At 44.0% G+C, this 16,395-nt stretch overlaps 1 long non-coding RNA gene across 1 annotated transcript in view; it reads right to left on the reverse strand.

Annotated features, from left to right (window-relative positions):
* LOC124521917 (uncharacterized) overlaps nucleotides 1-12,012 on the reverse strand; it is a 28,838-nt gene extending 16,826 nt beyond the window's left edge. Inside the window, exon 1 of the long non-coding RNA XR_006964621.1 lies at nucleotides 11,913-12,012. This is a non-coding gene — a long non-coding RNA (uncharacterized LOC124521917). The remainder of the gene's footprint in view (nucleotides 1-11,912) is intronic.
* Nucleotides 12,013-16,395: the final 4,383 nt, after the last annotated feature.

A 16,395-nucleotide genomic window follows, 5' to 3' on the forward strand; every position in this document is an offset into this window, starting at 1 on the left:
AACACACCGGGAATTCTTGACGTGGCCTTTGGGACTGAGGACCACCGAGCTCCTGTCTCTCACTCTTCCCTTCCTGTGTATCGTCCGATTTATGAAGATGGAAGCTACTCACCCCATCCCTTCAGGGCTCGGTGTTCAGATTCCCCTTCTGTAAAATGGGGGTGATCTTCATTTCCACAGATTTAAGACGAACTAGATTGTGACCGACGGGTCTATGCAACTATTCCTTCGATGGAACGGAATCTCGTATCACGCCCAGATGGGCCAGCTTTCCCAAATGGGTGTTGAAATTGAAATCTCGGGGCCCCTGGGTGGCTCAGTCGGATGGACATCTGAGGTCGACTCAGGCCATGATCTCCCAGCTCGTGAATTCGAGCCCCACATTGGGCTCTCTGCCATCAGCACAGAGCCCACTTCGGATCCTCTGTCTCCTTCTCTCTCTGCCCCTCCCCTGCTTGCGCGCTCTCTCTCTCTCTCTCTCTCTCAAAAAGAAATTGAAATCTCTGGGGTGCCTGGGTGGCGCAGTCAGTTAAGCGTCCGACTTCAGCCAGGTCACGATCTCGCGGTCCGTAAGTTCGAGCCCCGCGTCAGGCTCCGGGCTGATGGCTCGGAGCCTGGAGCCTGTTTCCGATTCTGTGTCTCCCTCTCTCTCTTCCCCTCCCCCGTTCATGCTCTGTCTCTCTCTGTCCTAAAAATAAATAAACATTGAAATCTCAGAGGCAGGGCCCCCTAGTGGCAAGAGAAGGTAAGGCAGCACCTCCCCAGGGGCTTGTGGGTCCACGTGGGCCTTTTCTGTAGAGAACTTGAGAAACAATGCAGGGAATGCCTTTCAGAAAAAGAAAGTAAAGCCGATTTAAAATGGGATGTTTTCAAAAAGGCTATAGAATGCTCTAAACTACACAGCCCACACGAGAAGAACTTGACTGGGCCACTTTGGAAAACGGGCAAAGGAAAGGCGACCGACCTGTCTGGCATTTCTCAGATTCAGCCCGGAGAAAAGAAATGGCTGGGCCATATTTTCTTCCAGATGCATTACTTTTCTTCTGCTTGACTTTTCCCTGAGTTTTCCTTGATTTGAGTAATTTTTTGCAGAATCATTAGTGACAGTCTCTACTGGCTGTAAAATGAAGTTTGAAGAAGGAGACAGAAGGAAGAAGGGTATTGACTGGTCCCAAAATGCAGGCTTCGATGCTGGAGCGCCTGCGTCGACATCCTGGTTTCTTGGTTCTGAGACGTCGGGCAATTTAGGCTCACCTCTCTGGGCCTCAGTTTCCCTGCTTGTAAAATGGGGCTAATAACAGCTCCTACCACGTAGGGTTGATGTAGGGACTAAATGAGGCTGCCCTGTAAGAATGTGCCTGCAAATTGTTCTCATAGGCCCAATGCCTCCATCGGATGCTAACTCTGTACCACAGGGTTCTTGTAGCACAAATGTAGCCGATATTGTGCTAAATTAGTGTTGTGTGCCAAACTCTTAACTCTCAGCCCTCCCACATCAATGCTTGTTCCTTCCATCATTTTGCTTACCACGCTGCCCTCCTCTGCCCCCAGCTCCCCAGCCAGACGACAGAACGGGGCTGGTCCGAATAATAATAATAATAACGCAAACAGAGAACTCCTGAGGGCCAGAGACCGGGACAGTTCATTAAGGGTTTAGTTTGTGTATCAGCTGCTACACTAGATGCTTTATACCTCATCCAAAATTCACAACAACCCTGTAGAGTAGAAGTTAGTTCTTCTAGGGGCACCTGGGTGGCTCAGTCGATTGAGCGTCCGACTTTGGTTCAGGTCATGATCTCGCGGTTCGTGAGTTCGAGCCCCGTGTCAGGCTCTATGCTGACAGCTCAGAGCCTGGAACCTGCTTCGGATTCTGTGTCTTCTTCTCTCTCTGCTCCCCCCACCCCCACTCTCTCTCTCTCTCGCTCTTAAAAATGATAAACATTAGAAATTAGTTCTTCTAGTCTCCGTTAAGACAGAGGGAATAAATACTTAGCAAAATCAGTCAGCTTGGGAAGACAGGACTTGAAGTCAAGACTTCCTGTCACCAAGGGCCACGTACTTGCTCTCGTACCATGCTGCCTTCCTATACCCAGCTCTGGACTCCCAACACCCAGCACTTTGCTTGACCCTTCATAGGGGGATGACAAAATATTTGTTGAAGGACTGCGTACATATAATCGTATTCTAAAGTCACCAAGAGCAGCTCCAAGTAAATGTATTCATGTATTAACTCCATTGTGTGGATAACCACTCAACCCCTCTACTGGGAACACCCATTAAAGAATCTTGCGTGGAGCTCTCCGTCTGCATTTTGGGTAGGGCTGGTTTCACAGCAAACAAGGGACCCAGGTCATAAGCACTTCTGCCGAGTTGTCGCAAACCGAGAGAAATAGAGTACGAATTTCCACTATTAATATCAGAAGAAAAACAGAAACAGAGGAAGAAGGAAGAATTGTGCGACACTATTTAATAGTTTAAAAACAGCTGTGTACCAGGGAGTCTGGGTGGCTCAGTCAGTTAAGTGACCGGCCCTTGATTTCTGCTCAGGTCATGGTCTCACGGTTTGTGAGTATGAGCCCCGCGTCGGGCTCTGCCCTGATGCCCAGGGCCTGCTTGGGATTCTCTCTCTCTCTGCCCCTCCTCTGCTCGCTCGCTCGCTCTCTCCCTCTCTCTCCAAATACACAAAAACATTAAAAAAAATTTTTTTTAAGTATTTAAAAAACCGAGCTGTGTACCTTTAAACTTTCATGACCCGCCATAATCATAATGGCTAACATGGATTAGTACCTACTGTATGCCATTTCCCACCCTGCTGTTTTATGTGTACTAACTCGTTTACAGCCCACAAGAAACGCTGAAACTCATCGACTCCCTGAAGTGGATGCAACCCTCCTCCATTTCACAAAGGAAGAAACGGAGTCACAGAAAGGCTAAGCTCGTCCAAGTTAATATTGAAACCAGGATGCCACTCGTGGCCCGCCAGGTCCCGGGGCTGTTTGCGGAACCACTGTGCTCGCTGCCTCCCCAGCCCGCAGCTTCCCAAGGAAGAAAACGTGCATTCTTGACTCCAGAGCCCCTACATCCAAAAGTCACTAGGTCTTGTCAAGGGCAACTCAACCATGTCCCCTCACGCTGCCCAGCTCTCAACACACCCTCCCTCCCGGTGCCCACTCTTCCAGATCATTCCCTATCACTCAGTCCTTTATCGCTATTACCTGGGCTTTCACCACACAATGAGCAATCTCCAAAACACTGGCCTTGTCCTTTGTTTTTCTGCTGAAAAATGTTTCTTGTGGGACCAGACTCCTGAGCAATCTGACCCATCAGAACTTCCAGGCCTTCCTCCTGCTTTCTCCCTCGGCTCCAGTCACACGGAAGTACGCGAGTCCATGAACCCACCAGACCCTTTCCTGCTCCACACCTTTGCCGACGCTGTGTTATCTGCCTGGGGTATGCCTTCGCCCCTTTCCATCCCTAGCTATTTCATGCTTCAAGGATCAGTCTGAGGGTCCCTCTTTGTGCAGGCTTCTAAAACCTCCCACTCAAAGCTAAACATATAGCCCCCTTGTAAATTTCCATTAATAAACGATTTGTTGTGCATAAATTTGACTTTGCCAGTGCCTACGAAAGGAGACCACCTCCTCCGTGCCAACAGGTGAACACAAACTATCCGATAATGCACGGACTCCTTCTGTGTCTTCCTTGGTTTTGTTTCTCAAGAGAAGACACCAAGCGTGTAGCAAAGATACAGGCAAGACTCTGTGGCCTGACAAAGGCCCTGTAAGTCCTCCTCTTAGTGCATCAGTGAACATGGAAGTGGTCTTGAAAGCCCCTAACACACCTCCTAAGAGTTTCTGCAGTCTGTCTAACCCCTTTCATCTACCAGGTGCTGCTGCCATCTTGGTCCCCATCATCTCTTCCTGGACAACAGCGCTTTCCCTCCAACATTCACACTTGTCCCAGCCTGATCCATTCTCTACACCATAGACAGAGTGGTCTTTCCAAACACAAATATGATACCGGTGGCAGGAGGAACCAGTAGATTGCTGGTGTGTAGCTTTCTATCTGTAGGAGTTCATAAGTTGAAAGTTTATAAGTAGAGGGTGCCCGGGTGGCTCAGTCGGTTAAACATCCGACTCTCGGTTTCGACTCAGGTCACGATCTCACAATTCATGGGTTCGACACCTGCCTCAGGCTCCGCGCTGACAGCTTGGAGCCTGCTTGGGATTCTCTCTCCTTCTTTGCTCGTTCTCTCTGTCTCTCTCTCAAAATAAATAAATAAACTTAAAAATTTTTTGAAATAAAAAATAAAAAAAAGAAAGTCTGTAAGTAGAGAAAAATCGGAAAAGACATTCAATAATCTAATTCCCCAAAATGTGCCAAGCCCACGTGGCCTTATGAACTAGTTCTACCGCCTTCGGTGAAAGGATACTTTCCATGTAATTTTAACTGCTCTGAAGCATCGAAACTTCAAAGTTCATTGAACACCATTAATGTAACACTGATTCCAAACTAGATGAAGATGATTCTCCAAAAAGAAAAAAATAGGGCAGGGATCAGTCTGTGGACAAATCCAGCCTTCCAGGTGTTTTTACATGACCTATGGCCTAAGAATAGTCCGCCATTTTCAAAGATTGAAAAAACGCAAAAGAATAATACTGGTAACATGCAAAAATTATATGAAATTCAATCCAGTGTTTATCAATAAAGTTTTATTGGAACACACACAGTGATCATCTGCTTATGTATTGACTGTGGCTGTTACAAGAGCCAAGTTGAATAGCTGCAACGGAGACTGGCTGGCTGCACAATGTAAAATATTCACTATCTGGACTTTCAAAGGAAAAAGTTGTCAGCTCCTGATAATCTCACTTATAAATATGAATCTTAGAAATCTTAATTGAGAAATTAAGAATAAAAAAATCTTAATTTAAATTTTAATGAATTGGGGGCGCCTGGGTGGTGCAGTCGGTTAAGCGTCCGGCTTCAGCCAGGTCACGATCTCGCGGTCCGTGAGTTCGAGCCCCGCGTCGGGCTCTGGGCTGATGGCTCAGAGCCTGGAGCCTGTTCCTGATTCTGTGTCTCCCTCTCTCTCTGCCCCTCCCCCGTTCATGCTCTGTCTCTCTCTGTCCCAAAAATAAATAAACATTGAAAAAAAAATTTTTTTTTAAATAAAAAAATAAAAAATAAAAAATAAAAAAATAAAAAATAAATTTTAATGAATTGAACCAAGCAGTGCTCTAAAAGAACAAAAAATGCAACCAAGCAGAGTTTATCCCCAGAATGCAAGAATGATTTAAGAAATCTTCTATTGTAATTTACTGTTTAGAAACATTAAAGGGGAGGGAAAAGCTATAATAGTCTTGACAGATTCGAAAAAATAGTTCTGATAAAATTCAACAACCACAACTGATTAGGGAAAAAATTAGCAAGCTAAAAATAGAAGGTGTTTCAGTCAATATCCAATCAGAAAAACTGAAACCATGTTAAATATCGAAAACCTAGAAACTGAAACATTAGAAACTGAATACAAAAGTGATAGAAGGGTTTGAGGACTAAAACAGGGAAGATGAGGTTACTTAGCAAGTCCGGGAAGCCATTACCACTCTTGGGGGAATTTTCATTCAGAACCAGTGCTGCCCATTACAGGATGCCAAAAGTCCACACTCCAACCCAAACCATAAGAATCTAGGAGCCTAAATTGCCCCACTACTGTGGCTCCCAACATTGGAGTCAGAGCCCACAAATACCACACTGCCAAGACTTCTGGAATGACTGCAGGAACTGCACTGCTAGACCAGGAACCTTGGAGCCATATTCATTTTCCATTATTACTGCCACTGCTGGGGACATTATCCGAAGCCAAGATGAAAAAAACATTTTTCCCTTCTTCCCACCTTCCAGTCTTTCACCAGGACCACCCATTGATAAAAGTACAGAATGTACAGAAAGAATATATAATTATTACGTGTCCAACCAAGTCGGATTTATTCCTGGAAGGCAAGGATGGTTCAACCTACAAAAACCAATGAATGTAATAGAACACATGATAGAACGAAGAAGGGAAAAACCACACAATCATCAGAACTTATGCAGAAAAAAAATGGACCAAATTCAACACCCTTTTCATGATTGAAAGCAATCAACAAATTAGGACTACAAGGAAATTACCTCAACATAATAAAAGCCATGTATTTGTTTGCTAAGGCCGCCATAACAAAGTACCAAAGACTGGGTGGTTTAAACAATGGAAAGGTATTTCCTCATAATCCTGGAGGCTAGAGGTCTGCAGTGAAAATGTCAGCAAGGGCAGTTTATTGTGAGGCCTCTCTCTGGCTTGTAGATGGTTGTCTTCTCCCTGTGTCTTTATATGGTCCTCTCTCTGTGCATGGCTGTGTCCTAATCTCCTCTTCTTACAAAGACATAGGCCATACTGAATGAGCCCACCCATATGACCTTATTATAAATACATTATCTCCAAATTGGGGGTGGGGGGACACATTTCGACCTATGACATTCTGCCTTCTGCATCCCCCAAATCCATGTCCTTTTAACAAGTAAAATGTGCTCACTCCATCCCAACAACCCCAAAGTCTTAACCCATTCCAATATCAACTCTCAGTCCAAAATCTCATCTAAATCTCATCTAAATCAGGTGAAGGAATCTCAAGGTATGATTTATCCTGAGGGGAAAAATCAACTCCAGCTGTGAATCTGTAAAACCGGACAAGTTATATCCTTCCCTAATATAATGGTGAGACAAACAAAGAATAGACATGCTCACTTCAAAGGGAGGAATAGAAAAAAAAGAAAGGAGTCATATTTGGTGTTTTTTAGGCTCCATATATAAGTGAAATCATATGGAATTTGTCTTTATCTGTCTAACTTATTTCATTTAGGATAATGCCATCAGGGACCAAACATGTAGCTATGATTTCCCTTATATGTGGAAGCTAAAAAACAAAAAAAAAAAAACAAAAGAAAATAGGGGCATCTGGGTGGCTCAGTAGGCTAAGCGTCCAACTTCAGCTCAGGTCATTACCTCGCAGTGTGTGAGTTTGAGTCCCATGTCGGGCTCTGCACTGGCAGCTCAGAACCTGGAGCCTGCTTCAGATTCTGTGTCTCCCTCTCTTTCTCTGTCCCTCTCCCACCTGCGCTCTCTCTCTTCAAAAATAAATAAACATTTTTAAAAATAAAAAAAAATCAAATTATGACAATAACAACAAAAAACCCAAGCTCGTGGACACAGATAACAAATTAGAGGTTGCCAGAAGGGAGAGTGGCATGAGGGGAGGTTGAAGTGGGTGAAGGGGTTTAAAAGATAAAAACATCCAGGCATAAAATAAATAAGTCATGGGAGGTAATGTATATAATGGAAACGACAGCTATAATACTGTATTCCATATTTGAAAGTTGCTAAGAGTAAATCTTAAAAGTTCTCGACATAAGAAAAAAGAAATGTGTAACCATGTATGTTGACCAATGATAACTAGACTTATCCTGGTGATTATTTTCCATTGTATACAAATATGGAATCATTATGTTGTACACCTGAAGCTAATAAAATTATATGTCAATTAAACCTCAATTAAAAAAAAAAAGAAAGAAACGGAGTCACAGGTCCCAAGCAAGTCTAAAACCTAGCAGGGAAGATTCTAGTGGATTTTAAGACATGGGAGTAATCCTCTTTGGCTCCATGCTCTGTCCTTTGGATCCACCTGGGTGGCCCTGCCTTCTGGGACCACCAGGTTCATCCTGTCCACCTTCAGCAGTGGCCCCACCCCTCTGGAACTAAGGATAAAGTAGCCCTGACCCCTGAACTGTGCCCTATGGCCCATAGTGGCAAGATCAGCTCTGCCAACCCCTGAGCCACTTTTGAGTGGCTCATTTTTTCCTCTTCTGGAAGGATAACACATGTTTGCAACTGGATAACTTTCCTGGTCTGTCCTGTAGAATTCCAGAAATCCCATGGCCTTCCTTCATCTAGTCCTGTCTCTGTCTCCTTCAGTCAAGTTGACAGCATTTCTGCTGGTATAAAATTCCCAAAAGCCTTGTTGGTCTCCCCTGCAATTCACAGAGGCCCATGCCATCAGACAAGAGGGTCCTCCCCAGATCTTTCCTGGATAACCCCATCTCTATCCCTGGCTTCTGCTGAAACGAGTAAAATGACTGATTGTATCATAAGTCATAGACCTGTGATTCAGCCCACAATAGGACATATATGAAAAACCCACAGCTAATATCATACTCAATAATGAAAGACTAAACACTTTCCCCCTAAGATAAGGGAGAAGACAAGGATGCCTATTTTTACCATTTCTATTCAAAACAGTATTAGAAATTCTAGCCAGAGCAATTAAGCAAGAAAAAAGAAATAAAAGCATCCAAACTGGAAAGGAAGAAGTAAAATTATCTCTGTTCATAGATGACACGATCCTATATATAGAAAACCCTAAAGATTCCATGCACACAAAACCTATTAGAGGTAATAAACGAGTTAAGCAAAGTTGCAGTAAACAAAATGAACACACAAAACACAGTTGTTTTCATACACTAACAATGAACCATACAAACAGGAAATTGTGAAAACAATTCCATCTACAATAGCATTAAAAAGAACGAAATACTTAGGAATAAAATTAACCAAGGAGGCAAAAGTCTTAAACACAGAAAATTATAATACATTACTCAATGAAATTAAAGAAGGCAAAAATAATGGAAAACATTCTGTGTCCATGAATTGAAAGACTTAATACTATAAAATGAAAATAGTATCCAAAATGATCTACAGATTCAATGCAACCCCTACCAAACCCCAACAGTGTTTTTTTGCAGAAATAAAAAACTCATCCTAGTATTCATAGGAATCTCAAGGGACCCTGAATGGACAAACAATCTTGAAAAAGAAAAACAAAGTTGTTTGATTCACACTTCCTGGTTTCAAAACTTACAAGAAAACTATAGTAATAAAAAATGGTACCACACAGGCACAAGACAGACCAATGGAATAAAATAGACAGCCTATGGGGCGCCTGGGTGGCGCAGTCGCTTAAGCGTCCGGCTTCAGCCAGGTCACGATCTCGGCTTCAGCCAGGTCACGATCTCGCGGTCCGTGAGTTCGAGCCCCGCGTCGGGCTCTGGGATGATGTCTCAGAGCCTGGAGCCTGTTTCCGATTCTGTGTCTCCCTCTCTCTCTGCCCCTCCCCCGTTCATGCTCTGTCTCTCTCTGTCCCAAAAATAAATAAACGTTGAAAAAAAAATTTTTTTTTTAAAAATAGACAGCCTAGTTATAAACCCTTGATTTTTGACAAGGATATCAAAAACAGTCAATAGGGACAGGACAGTCTTTTCAACAAATTATGCTGGGAAAGCTGGACATCCACATACAAATGAACGAAGTTGGGCCCTTATCTCGTTCCATGAACAAAAATTAATTCATATAGATCAAAGTCCTAAATACAAGAGCTAAGACTAAAAACACTCTTCGAAGAAAACATGGAAGGAATCTTTATAACATGGATTTGGCAACTATGTTTTTGAATATAACACCAAAAGCATAAGCAACAAGAGTAAAAAACAGATGAATTGGCCTTCATCGAAATTTAAAACTTTTGTACCTCAGAAGACACTATCAAGTGAATGGAAGACACAGTCACAGAATGGAAGAAAATATTTGCAAATCATATATCTTATAGGAGACTAATATCTAGAATATATAAAGAACTCCTATAACTCAGTAACAACAATAAAACCCAAACGAACAAATTTTAAAAGGGGCAAGGGACTTGAGTAGCTATTTCTCCAAAGAAGATACACAAATAGCCAGTGAGCACATGAAAAGAAGCTTCATATCTCTAATCATTAAAGACATGTAAAGCAAGGGGCGCCTGGATGGCTCAGTCGGTTAAGCGTCCAACTTGGGCTCAGGTCATGATCTCACGGCTTGTGAGTTCAAGCCCCGTGTCAGGCTCTGTGCTGACAGCTCAGAGCCTGGAGCCTGCTTCAATTATGTGTCTGCTTCTCTCTCTGCCCCTACCCTGCTCACACTCTCCGTCTCTCATAAATGAATAAATATTTTTGAAATTTTTTTAAAAAGGGGGAAAAAAAGAAATGTAAAGCAAACCACAATGAGATACTGCCTAACATCCATGAGGATGACTATTATATATAAAAAACACACGCGCAACACAGATGTTGGCAAAGATGTAGATACACTGGAACTTTTATGCATTGCTGGTGCAAACGTAAAATGGTGTAGCCACTATGGAGAACAGTTTCGTGGTTCCTCAAAAAGCTGACTATAGAATTGTCAAATGACCCAGCAGTTCCAATCCTAGGTATATATCCAAGGGATTGAAGGCAAGGACTCAAACAGATACAGGTACCCCAGCCTTCATCACAAAATTATTCACAATATGCAAAAGGTGGAAACACTCCAGTGTCCGCAAACAGATGAATGAATAAAGAAAATGTAGTATATGCAAACAAGCGAATCTTTGAAATTGTCTTATTTCGCCATAAAAAACCAGGATGAAATTCTGATACATCCTCTAACATGGATATGCCTTGAAGCCGTTATGCTATTTGATATAAGCCAGACACAAAAGGGCAAGGGTATTTCCACTTATATGAGGTACAGAGTAGGTTACGTTACCGGGGGCTGAAGGAAAGGAGAGATGGGGAGTAATTGTCTAATGGTTATAGAGCTTCTGTTCCGGGTAGTAAAAGGTTCTGCAATTTCATTGTGTGTCTTTGGTAGCGGGTGGGTGTCTGAACAAAGAAGGGGTTTTCCAACACCAGCTTGGTGTCCTATAATTCAACTCCATCCTGACACCATTTACCTGGAGGTAGCATCCGTTTCTACAGGTTAAATGTTTAGTCTCACAGGCTGCTTTCCCCCTGCCCACCACCACTTTTTCAGATACCAGTCACAAATGCAGGTTGTCATCAGGGCCACTGACCCCCAGGCTATAGATGGAAGGTTCCAGCAACCATCTCCTCAGGTTCAATTAATCTGCTAGAGCATCCCCCAGAATTCAAGGAAACTCTTCACTTACCAGATTACCCGTTTATTATGAAAGGGTATAACCCAGGAATAGCCCAAGCACACACAGGGCACGGGCTGGAGAAAGGGTGAGGAGCTTCCATGCGCTCTGTGAGGTCACCATTCTCCCAAATCTCCATGTGTCCACCAACCCAGAAGCTCGCCCAACCCACCCCCTCCTTCTGGGTTTTCATGGAGATTTTGTTACCGAGGCATGATTGATGAACTCATTGACCACTGGTAACTGATTCAACCTCCAGCCCCCTCCCCTCCCGGGAGGTCAGGAAGTGGAACTAAAATTTTCAACCCTCTAACGATGTGGCCGGTTCCCCTGGCAACCAGCCCTCATCTTAAGGTGCAGTCCAAAAGCCACCTCATTAACATAAATCCAGTTGTGGTAAGAAAGATTTGTTATCAACATGACACCCGTTTCACTTTTAAGGCTCTGAAGAGACTTTAGGAACTGAACCTTAGAGATCTTTAGATCCTGAGATCTTGATCGTTAGAGACCAAATATTATAACAAAAGATACTTCCATTGCTCTACTCACTCAGAAAATTCCGAGGGTGTTGGGAGCTGTGAGCCAGGAACCATGAACAAAGACCAAATATATACAAGAAATGAATGACCCAATACGTATTTCTCACAAATCACAGTATCACAGGTCATGAAAACATTTTGGACCTCAATACAAGCACACCTCAGAGATATTGCAGGAACATCTCCAGAACACCGCAGTGAAGTGAATCTCACAGTAAAGCAAACCAAGTGAATTTTTTGGTTTCCCTGTGCATATAAAATTTATGTTTACGCTACATGGTAGTCTATTAGGTGTGCAATGGCATTTACATCTAGAAACAATACATACCTTCATTTAATAATACTTTATAGCAGGGGGTGGTGGGTGCCTGGGTGGCTCAGCCGGTTAAGCGTCCGACTTCAGCTCGGAAGTCATGGCTTGTGGGTTCGAGCCCCGCGTCGGGCTCTGTGCTGACAGCTCAGGGCCTGGAGCCTGCTTCAGATTCTGTGTCTCCCTCTCTTCTGCCCCTTCCCCTTCTTGAGCTCTGTCTCTCTCTCAAAAATAAATAAACATTAAAAAAATTTTAAATAAAAATACTTTACAGCAGGGGAACCAGCCTGGCTCAGTCAGTAGAGCACTTGACTCTTAAACTCAGGGTCATGAGTTCAAGCCCCACGTTGGGCATGGAGCCTACTTAAATAAATAAATAAATAAATAAAATATAACAAAATAAAGGACGCCTCCAACTTGATACCAAAAACCCCCAATCAATGCGATTAAAAAATGGGCAGAGAACCCAAATAGACACTTTTCCAAAGAAGACAGACAGATGGGCAATAGACACATGGAAAGATGCTCAACATCACTAATCAACAGAGAAAAGCAAATCGAAACCACAGTAAGATGCCACCTCACACTGGCCCGAGTGGCTAGTGTCAAAAAGATAAGAAATAACACGCGTTGGCGAGGATGCGTGGAAAAGGGAACCTTCACGCACTGTTGGTGGGAATGCAAACTGGTGCAGCCACTCTGGAAAACAGTATGGGGGTTCCTCAAAAAATTAAGAACAGAACTACCCTATGAGCCAACTATTTCACTTCTGGATATCTACCCAAAGGAAGTATAAACACTAATTTGAAAAAAATATATGTATTTCCATGCTTATTAAGAATTATTTACAACAGCCAAGATAAAGAATTGAATGCCCACTGATAGACAAATGGATAACGAAGATGTGGCGTATATACACAAGGAAATATTACTCAGCCATAAAAACGAATGAAATCTCGCCCTTCGCGACAACCGGGGTGGACCAAGGGGGTATGAGGCTCAGTGAAATAAGTCAGGCAGAGGAAGATCAATACCATATGCTTTCACTTACATGTGAATATAAGCGATTCCACCATATGTGGAATCCAAAAAAACACCACCAACAAAAGCAGACTTATAAATACAGGGAAAAAACTGGTGACGGTCAGTTTGGGAAGGGGGTCAGTTTGGGAAGGGGCTAGGGGCCTGAGTGAAGTAGGTAAAGGGGATCAAGAAGTACAAACTTCCAGTTATAAAATAAACAAGTCACGGGCATGAAAAGTACAGCATAAGGAATACAGTCAAGAAATTGCGATAACCTTGTATGTTGACAGGCAATAACTATACTTACAGTACACCTGAAACTAATGATACCAGCTTTATAGTCAACTGTAGTCGATATCGTCAACTATGCTTCAATGTTTTTTTAAAAAGGGGGGAGAAAAAGAAAGGAAATATCTTGTAGTCCTTACATCAGGTTACATTGCATTGCATGTATTCATTAACTTCAGAAATATTTACTAAGTGCCTCTTGTGTTCCTAGGTGCTGTGTTAGGCTGTGGGTAAGGATGGTTATCAACACATTCCGTGTCCTCAATTAGATTATAAAGAAATAAAGGAGACAGGCCGGTGGAAACATGCTGAACCATGCGAGAAATGCCAGGATGTGAATAGTAAGAAGTCACTTCACCTGGTTTTCAGGACGCTGGGGGAAGCTTTTCAAGGTAGATGACACCTTCTCTGTGAAATTGTGCTACATGTGCTACGAGAGGATTGTAGACACAATCAAACATACCTCAGTTTCAAGGTGATCATGGTTGGGGTGCGTGGGTGGCTCAGCCGGTTAAGCATCCGACTTCGGCTCAGGTCATGATCTCACAGTTTGTGAGTTCGCGCCTCGCAACAGGCTGTGTGCTGACAGCTCGGAGCCCGGAGCCTGCTTCGGATTCTGGGCCTCCCTCTCTCTGCCCCTGCCCCACTCACACTCTGTCTCTCTCCAAAAATAAATAAACATTTAAAAAAAAAATTTTTTTTTAAAAAGGTGATCATGGTTTCGAACAGAAGATAAAAGGCAGGTCAATGAGGTGTTGGATAAAAAGTAAAAATATCCACTAGTATTCAAAGGACAAGGGGAAGCCTTTCCGAAAGAAAAGATTTTTTAATTCAAAATTTCCAGAGCTGCAGAGGGCCAACAGCGTCACTTACCAAGTTCTAGGTAGGGGAGGAACAGGGCTACCACGGCTTACTTGTATGGGGACTTCGAGAGTCTCTTCCGAGTATCAGATATGTGTATACCCAGAGACAAAGGACATCGTTCAAGGTGCTCTCTCTCTGTTCCTTGACTCTCATTATCTCTGCTCGTCTGTGGTGACCTGATTCTCTTCTCCAGCAAACACCGCTAAGTCAGCATCTTTAAACCTCAGCCATGCAGATACAAAATCATACCTCTTTATCTCTTAACATGCATATATCAGATATAATAAAAGACCCTAAAAATGTTTTATTGCTAAAAACTGCCAACCCTCATCCGAGCTTTCAGTGAGTTGTCATCTTTTTGCTGGAGGAGCGTCTTGCCCCCACGTTGCTGCTGCTGACTGGTGGGGGTGGAGGTTACTGAAGGCTGGGCTGGCTGCGGCAATTTCTTAAAATAAGACAACAATGAAGTTTGCCACATGAAATGACACTTCCTTTCAGGAGTGATTTCTCTGCCACAGCCCTGCTGTTTGATAGCATTTTTTTTTTTTAACATTTGTTTATTTTTGAGAGACAGAGCAAGAGCAGGCGAGGGGCAGAGAGAGAGGGAGCAGGCTCCAGGCTCCGAGCTGTCAGCACGGAGCCCGACGCGGGGCTCGAACCCACGAACCAGGAGATAATGACCTGAGCTGAAGTCGGATGCTTAATCGACGGAGCCACCCAGGCGCCCCTGCTGTTTGATAGCATTTTACCCGCAGCAGAACTTCTTTCAAAACTGGAGTCAATTCTCTTCATCCCTGCCGCTATTTTTTCAACCACGTTGATGGGATATTCTCAATCCTTTGTTGTCATTTCCAGGATCTTCATAACATCCTCCCCAGGAGTAGATTCCATCTCAAAAACAAAAATTTTTTTTTCTTTTTCTCTGCTCCTCCATGAGAAGCAAACCTTCATCCCTGAAAGTTTTATCCTGAGATTGAAGTGATCCATCCCGTCTAGAGACTCTGCTTCTGATTTTAGTTCTCTTCCTGTTTCCACCCCATCCGCGGTTACAGCCTCCGCGGAAGTCTTGAACCCTCAGAGTTATCCGTGAAGGGCTGTGATCCACTCCCTCCAGTTCCTGTGAGTGGTGATGTTTTGACCTCTTCTCACGAACCATGAACGTTCTGGATGCATCTAGAATGATGACTCCTTCCCAGAAGGTTTTCAGTTTTGTTTTCAGGTTTGCTTTGTCCAGATCCGTCAGCAGAATCATTATCTAGGGCAGCCACGGCCTCACAAAATGCGTTTGTCAAATAATGAGACTCGAAAGTCGAAATGATCCCTTGATGCGTGAGCTGCAGAACGGGTGTTGTGTCAACAGGCACGACAACAACACTCGTCTCATTGTCCGTCAGAGCTCTTGGGTGCCCGGATCATGGTCAAGGAGCAGTAATATCTTGAAAGAAATCTTTTTTTCTGCACAGCAGGTCTTGACAGTGGACTTGATATTTGGTAACCCGTGTTGCAAACAGATGTGCTGTCATCCAGGCTTTGTTGTTCCGTTTCTAGAGCACAGACATGGTATATTTCTTAAGGGCCCCGGGATTTGGGAAAAGGTCAATGAGTCACCAGCTGCGTTAGCCTCTAACAAGAGAGGTGGCCCATCCTTTGAAGCTGGGGAACCAGGCATTGACTTCTGTCCAGCCATGAGAGTCCTAGATGGCCTCCCCTTCCAATATGAGACTCTTTTGTCTGCACTGAGAATCTGCTGGTGAGAGCGGCCACCTTCTCTTCGCCGGATCTTCCGGAGAACTTGCCACAACTTCTACATCAGCACTGGCTGCTACTCCCTGAGCTTCGCTGTTCTGGAGGCAGTTTCTTTCTCGAAACCTCACAGACCGGCCTCTGCCAGCTTCTCGCTGTGCCTGCACAGCCTCCTCCCCTCGCTCGGCCTTCGCAGAATGAAGACAGTCCAGGCCTTGCCCCGGACCAGACTCTGGCTTACGGGGACGTGGCGCGTGTGATGTTCCGTCCAGACCACTCAGACGTTCTCCACGTCAGCAGTAAGGCCATTTAGCTTTCTCATCATCTGCGTGTTCCCTGGAATGGCACTTTTCCTTTCCTTCAAGAACTGTCCCTTTGAGTTCACAACTTGGCCAACCGTCTGGCGCAAGAGACTTAAGCGTTCAGTGTATCTCAGTTTTGGACGCACCCTCCCCCCTGAGCTGAATCACCGCCAGCTTCTGATGTAAAGTGACGGGCGCGAGACTCTGCCTCTCACTTGCACACTTACCGGCCGTTGCAGGGTCCGTGATCCGCCTAATGTCACTGCTGCCCTGTCTCAGGG

This window comes from Lynx rufus, unplaced genomic scaffold (assembly GCF_022079265.1).
Source record: "Lynx rufus isolate CCGP_SWC_20201006 ecotype Redwood Valley unplaced genomic scaffold, mLynRuf1.p SCAF_31, whole genome shotgun sequence".
Lineage (NCBI taxonomy): Eukaryota > Metazoa > Chordata > Mammalia > Carnivora > Felidae > Lynx > Lynx rufus.